At 34.4% G+C, this 9,677-nt stretch overlaps 1 long non-coding RNA gene across 1 annotated transcript; it reads left to right on the top strand.

Annotated features, from left to right (window-relative positions):
• Nucleotides 1-5,768: 5,768 nt before the first annotated feature.
• Nucleotides 5,769-7,848, top strand: LOC145029124 (uncharacterized). The gene is made up of 3 exons (XR_013676383.1): nt 5,769-6,864; nt 7,607-7,639; nt 7,715-7,848. It is a non-coding gene; the product is annotated as an uncharacterized LOC145029124 (long non-coding RNA).
• Nucleotides 7,849-9,677: the final 1,829 nt, after the last annotated feature.

The raw sequence follows: 9,677 nt of genomic DNA, 5'->3' as shown, positions 1-9,677 counted from the left end.
CCTGAAGTAAGGTAAACATAAATCATGAGTGTTGAATGAGAAACTGAGATACGCAATACAGAGGACGAATCTCTTAGATTGCAGATGGTGTAATTGTTTTCTTTTCTCTCCTCTCTTTTTATGTTTACTATAATCTCGATCTCTCCTATGTGTATTTATCTCTCCCTACAACAAACCCTCTCGATTTCTTACCCTTATCGGTCTCTCATTTTTCTCTAATTTTTCTTTCTCTTACGATCCTTCTCTCCTTTCTGTGTATTGCTAGTAGAATGGAATGGGTGTTTGTGTATAAAAGAAAAAAATTGTAGTTGATTCTAGAGAGATGGGGTGGAAAATGTATATACGAAATCAATAAATGATAGATTAGAAGCTAGAATATGATCTAGTTTTTGGCGGGAAAAAAAAAGGATGTGATCCCGCCTTAAAAAAAAAAAAAAAAAAAAAAAAAAAAAAAAAAGAATGCATTGTTATTTTTATACAGTTTAATCATTAAGCTTTTTTAATTCTTACAAATACTAAATCATCTAATTGGTTTCAATGTTAACCATTTTGACAAGTTTTGTCGGTTGCTTCCCGACAACCTTATGCCACGTCCGACTCTCTTTTCTAAACCCATTACCACGTGAGCTTCTAGGTAACCATATGCCCTCATACCTTAAAACCTTCTTTCTTCAACTGACATCTTTGCCATGCTCATATGTTTAATGAAGTGTGTAACATCCTGTTTCGGATTGTCCGTGGTTAGGGTTTGTGGGCCACGAGTCGGGCATGAGGAGGTCTCAGGTTGCAGCAAGTTGCTAGAAGTGTAGGACATCTCGTTACCTTTTCATAGGTATGCGGATCTTTGGAATCAGAGTTACATCAAAGGAGCTATGGAAGTTTGGGAATTTGGCAATATGAGTCCCTAAGTTGAGAAATGTAGCAGCGGAGTACGTTGGGCATACGTATGTGTACATTTAGCGTACGTGTGTGCGTGATCCTTAAGCAAGAACCACCTAGTACGCTGGGCGTACCAGAGGGTACGCTGGGCATAGTAGGCACAAAATGGAAACCCTGATATTTTGAGTGACCCTATATAAATGTAACATCCCAAAACTCAGGTAAAGCTATTTAACCCTTCTCTTTTTCCAGAGTCGTCAAGATAAGTCCCTCAAGTAAAAAGTTAGGCTTGTGAGTACGTTGGGCGTACTGAAGAGTACGTTGGGCGTACTCGCGCGCTTAATTTGGACGCGAACTCGCCTGGGTACGCTGGGCGTAGCGAGCCCATATGTAAACCCTAATTTGGGGCTTGTGCACTATTAAAGGAATGTTATGGCTTCGATCTCAGCCTCCATTCCAGAGAGTAAAAGCCTAATAGAGAGTCCTCCTTCGTTTTATAGCTAGTGTGTTGGTGTTCTAAGCTTCTAAGTGTCATTTCAAGGTGGTGGAAGAAAATAAGAGGTCATTTTGGAGGCTAGGAGTTTGGGGGTAACTCACTAAGCTTTCGGGCTTACAGTTCAGTGTTTTGGTTTCAGGTACTTCAGGAGATCGTGGCAAGGCGAATGTGTGATCGTACCGCTCCTCATGTTTTTTGATTTATGTGATATGGTTATGGGGAATACTCTGATGTTTAAACTATTTTGAAAACAAGATGTATGAACTAAATGGTTTTTGAATGAATTAAAATGTTTTAACTTGGCTTAAATTGTCACACCCCAAAACCGAGAATGGCGGAAACGTTCTGGGGTGGAGGACGTCATGTATAATATCAACAACAATGTAAAGTAGTAAACAAGCAACAACATCATCCATTGCATTAATAAAATAATTATTATACAATTGTATTCTGTCAAATTTTGATAAACACTAAAGCATAAATCAAAATGAAAGATAAGTCTTGAACAAGCTCCATTTTCCTTTCTCCTTGCATCGGTACCTGTCTATGATGACCTGAGGATACAAGTAATTTTGAAAGCGAGTATCAGCTTTGAAGCTGGTGAGATCATAAGTATTTAGTGTCTTAATTTGTATGTAAGAATTTGTAAGTGAACTGTAAGTATGAAAATGTTTGTAAAACAATTGTAAACGTTTGAAAAAACTTAGAAATCCCTATGATTCCTACTATTATATAAAGTGCGTCTTCTACTAAGACCTAACTATTCTAAATGTTTGTTTCTTGCAAAAGTGTGTAATTTTCCCAAGCGTAACTATCATTATCAAAATATAGTTTGTACATTAAAGTTTAAGTGAGGGTATCACTAAAAATGTAATGGGTAAATCATTGTAGTACTGTAGTTTTGTATTATAGGAACTACTGCTGTACTAACTACCTTAAACCGGATTTATATTAAGGTATCATGTGATAAATTACACCATACTATCGACTGATAACAACGACATAAAGAACGGTCGTAATAACGGAATGCCGTTTGGCACCCGCAGACCTGCAGGTCCGGCTGTAGCTAGCAGCAAGGTGTAGGATTGTCAATCCAGTATAGATCTATACGCAAACTCAATGCTCTCCCTCCAAGAGAATTCTGGCTACAACTCGGGCCATGACATTTAAGGCATGCTCCGATACAGTGGATCACAATTGTAAACGCATTAATGTAAGGGTAATGTTTCTCGTTCTAGTATAGTTGTATATGTTCTCGTCCTAGTATAGTTGTATATGTAATGTTCTAGAAAGTATTGACTCATGAATGAACTGACTCATTGTATGATATCGCGTTCTAGTAACGGTTCTAGTATCTTCCTAAACTACCCATATGGTAGTTTACTAGCAGTCTAACTGGTACGTATGGTCATGGATGTATACCCTTACTAACTAAGGGCATGGGATGAACTGGAAAGACCTTTTATGACTATATATGTACACATGATATATAACTAATATTTAAACGACTTTCGGACGAATACCCAATATCCCACCAGACCACATCTCAAGGCGCGAAAAGGAAATAGGGTGGATAGCCTTCCTAAGTCTTTTAAACATTTCTTATATAACTATACATATAGAGGCATGCAATTTATAATATAAAAGCGTAAATAAATTTTGTAAGACATTTGAAACATAAATATTATTTTAAGAAAAGATCGACTTGATGTCGATCTATAAAACAATTTGAAGGCATAAGTATGATAAAACAGTTTTGAGTATAAGGAAACATTTGATTGAAACACAGTTGTAAATAAGTTTGAAAGGTAATGTATGGAGTAAGCTGTACAATGTAAAAAGGAGTTTAAAACATATAAAATGTTTATAAAAAGTCATTTGAAGGAAACTGTTTGGTAAAATGGCTAATGAGTAGCCAAATCTTTTGAATGCTGTATATTAATCACATGTGATTGATGTAATAACTAGCGTAATTCTACTTATTAATCGCATGTGATTGATATAATACTAGCATGATTCTACTTGTATCCCCCCATTAAACATTTAAAAGTAGTTTAAAACGTTAGTTAAGGGGTATGAACTCACTTGATTGAAGTGGTCGATTTGAAATAGTCTAGAGAAGAATCGAGCAGAACTTTGACAGGAAGAGTTGAAAACGCGGGAAAATCTCGGGATTCTCGGGAATCTCGGGAACACAAAACCTTCCTTCGGGACTTGAAGGTGAAAAACCGGGGCTTTGGGAGGGTCTCGGGGGCTTAAACGTAAAGTTTCGGCGCGAGAAAGAGAAGAATGGAGCACCTAAACCCGACACCCCAAGAGTTGTATTTATAGGGGCGTTTCTGGTGTGCCACGTCGTGGCAAGTGATGGCCACATCGTGGGGAGTCAAGCTTATCCTCTTCCATTGATTGGATGCCCTCAGTCACTTGCCGGGTCGCGGCAAGCTTGTGCCACGTCGTGGCAAGCCTGACAGCCTCGGATTTCGGACACCGAACTTGTAAAATTCGTAACTTCCGCATACGAGCTCTGTTTTCGACGTTCTTTATATGCACGCGTAGCTAAAAACATGATCTACAACTCTCGTTTAGACTTCATTGGCTAATTTTGACTTTATTTTTAATTATTTATTTTTAACGGGCCGGGACGCGATAATTCCGTTAAAAATCCATAACTTCTTCATCCGATGTCCATTTTCTTCAGACTTTTCATCGTTGCGCTACTAATGTTGAGACCTTAGATTCTCATTTAGGTTGTTTTGGTCAAAAGTATATTGATCTCTATTTCGAGTTTTTAGCTGTCTACTGCTATACCCGAATCTTGGAAAAATCATAACTTCCTCATACGAAGTCAGATTTGGACGTTCTTTTTATGTATGCTCACTGTTTGAGGTTATCTGTAACTTTCATTTAGATACTTAATGCTAAAAACTATTGTATTGAAACTTCGCGTTTTTCGTTTAATCGGTGTTGCCGGTTTTGCCGAGAATCTTCGGTTGGTCATAACTTCTTCGTTATAACTCGGATTTTAGGGTTCTTTATATGTACGAAAACCTTGATACGATTCATAATACTTTATTTAACCCAAATAAGATTTTAGGAAAGTTATATTTTGACCGAAATTTGATTGGTTTTACATTACATTGTCTCGAAATATCGGGTTGTCAATGGTTTTTGAATGAATTAAAATGTTTTAACTTGGCTTAAATTTTACGGTCGTTACAATAAATATCACTTCCATTCAACAATTAATAACCTACAAGAAACTTTAGTTTTGTTACACTGAGTTTTGTCTTGGCAACCATACTCTTCGGTACGTTAAGACTCGTGATGATCAAGATGGCTAGTATGCTCAGCGTACTCCTTGAGTACGCCTCACCTACTAACCAAAGGACCAAATTGAAAAGAATTAACATTAAGGACTAAAAGAGAAACTTACTAGAAACCTGAACGTTACACTATTGTTATACTTGTGATCGTTGTTTAAGAACATTATGAATAAAAAATACTCTCGTCCTGCCTGTGAACGTATGTCACCTTGAACGAACCACATAAATTGTTTCTTTGTGTGCTTTTGGTTTCGTGTGTTTTCCGCATTACTACCTAACAAGGGTCCTCATAACCTGGCAAATGACATCAAATTTGTTATGAGTTTAAACAAGCATCGTCTTGTTTCCTTAACACCCCGTATTAAAGAATCATAACACATACTTTTCAATGTCACCTTTAAAACCATTCCAATATGTTTTTAAGAGCTAGAAAAGAATACTTATATGAACCTAGAGCTTTGTTAGTACCACATTAAACTTGCTCTCAGTAAAACACATCATGGCAATATTAACATACTTTCATTGTATTATAACATAGTTTTCCGTACACGGAAAACTTGATTTAGAAATTTGGGTGTTTTATTGAAAACATAGTTATTTTATCCAACCTGTTTTCTTCATCGTTTGTGTTTCTCTAATATTGATTGACAAAATCTTCATCGATCAATGATATCTCAAGAGTCAAGTCCAATACATTTTTTTTATACAATGATACATTTTTTCTTCATTCTATTCACACCCATATTATATTTTATATAGTTTATTTCTCCAAGTTGAAATTAGATAAACAACTATTTTTCATATATAATTATAAAACGTTTATGTAAAAATATATATAACTATAAAAAAATAAATAATATTAACACAATCAAACATTCTATTATATATTATTATAAAACAATAGGATACATGTTTGCGATCTAAAAAAATTTAAAAATACAACCAATCAATTTTGGTATCAGGTTTGTACTCTTTGAATTTTAATAAATTCAAAAGATGCAAAAATGAACAAAAAATTATCTAAAATTTTAAAACTCCCGCTTCTCAATCTACCCAAAAGTTTTAAAGAGGGAAAAACAAAAATAATTTTTTTCTCCACCAAGTTACTATGCCCTCCTTCTTCATCTGCTGCTCCGATCTACTCCTTCGTGCGTGTTGTTCCGTTGATCAATCCTATTATACTCTCTGCCAAGTTGCTCTCTTTGTTGCAACATAGGGATTCAAGATCTCTAACATTTTACAGTTATTTGACTATTGCGACATTTTTTTTGCCCTAAATAGATGCAATGTACAATCGAGCTTATTCAAGAATATTGTTTATGCTTAGCTACTTGATCTGTTGTTTTTTCTGTTATCTAGATCTCATGACTTTGGTTGACATGGAAATTTCTTATCTATGAGTTTCTGTACAGTGTTTGTCCTGGTTTTAATTGTTTAATCCAGGTTGTTCCGGTTCTTTTAAAGAACCATTACATGAAATCTCTACGTTTATTCAAGTCTTAAAAGCTTCACATACTTGGAGCTTTTTGCTTGGCCAGTCAACAAAATTTAACTCAAATTAAGTTGGGGTGATCACTGAAATGCATAGCCTATCGATGGTCGGTGAAATATTTACCTTAGAAAATGGCCATCTATATGACTGATGTGAGGCAACTGCCTACCCAAACCTTTATTCAGTATTATTTTCTCACTTGTATTTGCTTCATTCACATGATTGTCATATAAACTACAGGTCAACAAAATGTCATGTTTTGGATGAAAATGAAGTGGTGAATGACAGTCTTATTTGAGCAATTGATGCATTGATTCGAAATATTGGTAGTGCCAACTTTTATTTATTTATTTATTTTTTTTTTTGTGATTGTGTTGTAACCAAAATATTGAGGTTTTTCCAAGCTTTTGTTTATCATTTACCTTGTGCGCTGTGATTTAACAAACAATGTTTAATATTATGATGTGCCTTTCTAATGGGTTGTACTTTGGTGGATGGCAATTTCAAGAAATTAACTGTATTATATAGATATGTTGGTATAGTTTTATTGAAAAACAAGTGTGCAGAAGAAGCATTCATAGTACTTTCAATCAGGTGGACATCAATCACATACACTCTGTTTCATCTCTCTAAATTGGAAATTGTACTAAAAATGACCTCTATTATCTCATCAGGTTGGTTCTATTTCTATATCTATGTTACAATTGTCCGTGAGTATTGTGTCTGTTAATGGTTTTTTAAAGATAATACACTTCCTCTGTTTTCTTTGTTTGGTTTATAGTCGGTTTTATTAATAAGATCCAATAAAAACCATTTATGCTTCTCTGTTTTATTAATAGGATTAGGGTATTCTATTTAGCTAATAGGGTTATGGCCATTTTATTTAGTCTTTTACATTTAAAGATACATTTTAGTATTAATCATTATCTAGCTACACGTAGATGTAAAAGGTTTTTATTGGATTAAGTAAGTCCATGTTGCATTTAATTAGGCTTATCACACATAATCTGATGTCTTTTGGTTAAATATGATTGGGTACTTTTCAAAGCACATTTTCACGATGTAGGAATGACCATTTTTTTTGGTACTCATAAAGATGCATGTTTTTGTTTTTAACAATGTAAATTATGGTTGGTTGTTTAGCATGTCCATATTAACGAAATTGTTCATTCATACATACACTCTTTGTCATGAAATGACGTTTAGTAGCTCTCAAGGTGTCTTAATTTCTAAATGGGATGCTATCAAGGCTTGCAAAGAAAAAAAATTATAAGTAGCCATCACGTGTATGTAATTGTTGATGCTACCTATAGTGGCATAATGAGAAGTGTGTGCTTTGAAAGTGATATTGTGATGTTAAAGAGTTACAAATAAAGTAAAATAATGATATCTAAGTAAGTTTACTCTATTTTGCAGATGGTGTAAATAGTCAATCTATATCATTATCAGGTTTGTATTAAATCATTTATATGTTGTTTTCACCTTAATAAGTTTTTTGTAAGTTGTAATTTTTGTTTGATGTAGTGAGGAAAGTGGAGCTGGAAAGAGTATGACAACAATTTTCTATGGAGCATCTGGTAGAAAGTGGTCACAGTGAAATGCTAGTCAAAATAAGGCAAACTAGATATATACTTTAAACTTTTGGTATGCAAAAATATCCATGAATAAAAATTTTATAAATATATATATATATATATATATATATATATATATATATATATATATATATATATATATATATGTCCCGGTAATTTCAATTAAAACCTTTTGTATGATTGGACCGCGTCTTAATCTTCATATATGATTAATTATTGGGCCTCTTATATGTCCCGGTTTTATGAACAACCGGGTTCTTTAATGTAAGATAGGAGCCGGTTTTAAAACCGGGTTCTATTCCTTTCTTCACATAGGACTCGCTGGCTTTAAGACCCAGTTTAAAACCGGGTTATTTAATTGATTTAACCGGGTCTTATAAGCTTTTTTTGTAATAATACTTCAATGGATAATCCCTATGTGTTTGATATTAGGGACACTTATCCATGAATTGACGACAAGTTTACATTATTCTCTAACCGAAACCTTATCTATTGTCGGTAGACTTACATTTTGCAAATCCGTGTTCAATAGTCTTGGAACCTCTTATGTTGTAAAACTATTGGGCTGATCAATTTTATGTTGTCACATAGTTTTTAACGACCATTATTTGTGGTCATTAAAACTCAAATACAATAATCACTATTTAAGCATTAATACTTTTATAATATTAGACGAAAAAATATATTCTACGGTTTAAACGGTAGGGTTTTTTTTAACGATAGCATTAAAAAAACTCTAGTAAGAAAACTAGAGAAAATGAATGTTAGGGCATGTCACCCAATCAGATAAGGATGTTATAACGTCTTTTTTTTAGAAGAAATCCAAGAGAAAGATTGGTATATATTGGAGTCTAGAAGGTTGCTAAATTTAAATTAATGATTATCAAATAAGAGTTGATTCCTAAACCACCAAATGGTCCATAAGTAACACCCGATTACCGCATCAAATTAATACTTTGATTGCAATAGCAGAACCTTGGAACCCACTAGAAAGTTGATTTAAGGAGGCAAGATTCTCGGGAAGCTAAATTAATGTTGGGCAATGACACAAGAACCAAAGAACTGAGCAGTAGTTTCTTGGTTGCACATCGGACATAGAGTAGAGGGAATATCTAGTCCTCTCCTATCCAAATTGTGTCCAGTAGGAATACCAAGATACCACAGTTTAAAATATTTACTTTCAATGGAAGAAGAGAGCTACACTCAAGTTAGAGTTGGGGTGGATAAAATATTTACTTTCATACGAAGAAGAAAGCTACACTCAGGTTAGAGTTGGGGTGGATAAAGGCATCTATAACCATTCTCACCGAATTCACCGAAAAATCTCTAGTCTCATCCAAACTCCAAACCCAACGATCAACATGGTTACACTACAAGGATTGAGCCCTATGCAGACAACAATTATAGACTCTGTCCAGACACGTTGTTGTCGGTAAAGCTTATACCGACAACATGTGGTGTGTAAAAAGTCATCGGTATAGGTCTGCCGGTAAAAATTGAAAATGCCGTCGGGACAGTAGTCGTCGGTATAGCATAACCAGTCCAGATGTCATGTCGTCTGCAAAGGATCGCCGGGATTGATTTTCGAGGAAATAACAAAAAGTTTTATTCGGACCCTATACCGACGACTTGTGGTCGGGACAAGTGTGACCCTATAAAAATGACTTGTCGTTTGGAAAAGTTAATCATTAACGAAATTAAGCACTTTCATACCTCAAAATGCACTTTGTTATATACACTAAAACTATTAAACCTAAATATCACATAATCATACATGTACACAATACATTTAATTCCAATTTTTATTTCATTTTAGACATAAAATACAAATGTATACATCTAAATACAAAATCAAACATCATACAAGATCAAAATCAAACATACAATTCCAA

The sequence above is a fragment of the Lactuca saligna genome, chromosome 2 (genome assembly GCF_052625555.1).
Source record: "Lactuca saligna cultivar CGN05327 chromosome 2, ASM5262555v1, whole genome shotgun sequence".
In the NCBI taxonomy this organism is placed as follows: domain Eukaryota; kingdom Viridiplantae; phylum Streptophyta; class Magnoliopsida; order Asterales; family Asteraceae; genus Lactuca; species Lactuca saligna.
This window is presented reverse-complemented; position numbering and strand designations above follow the sequence as displayed.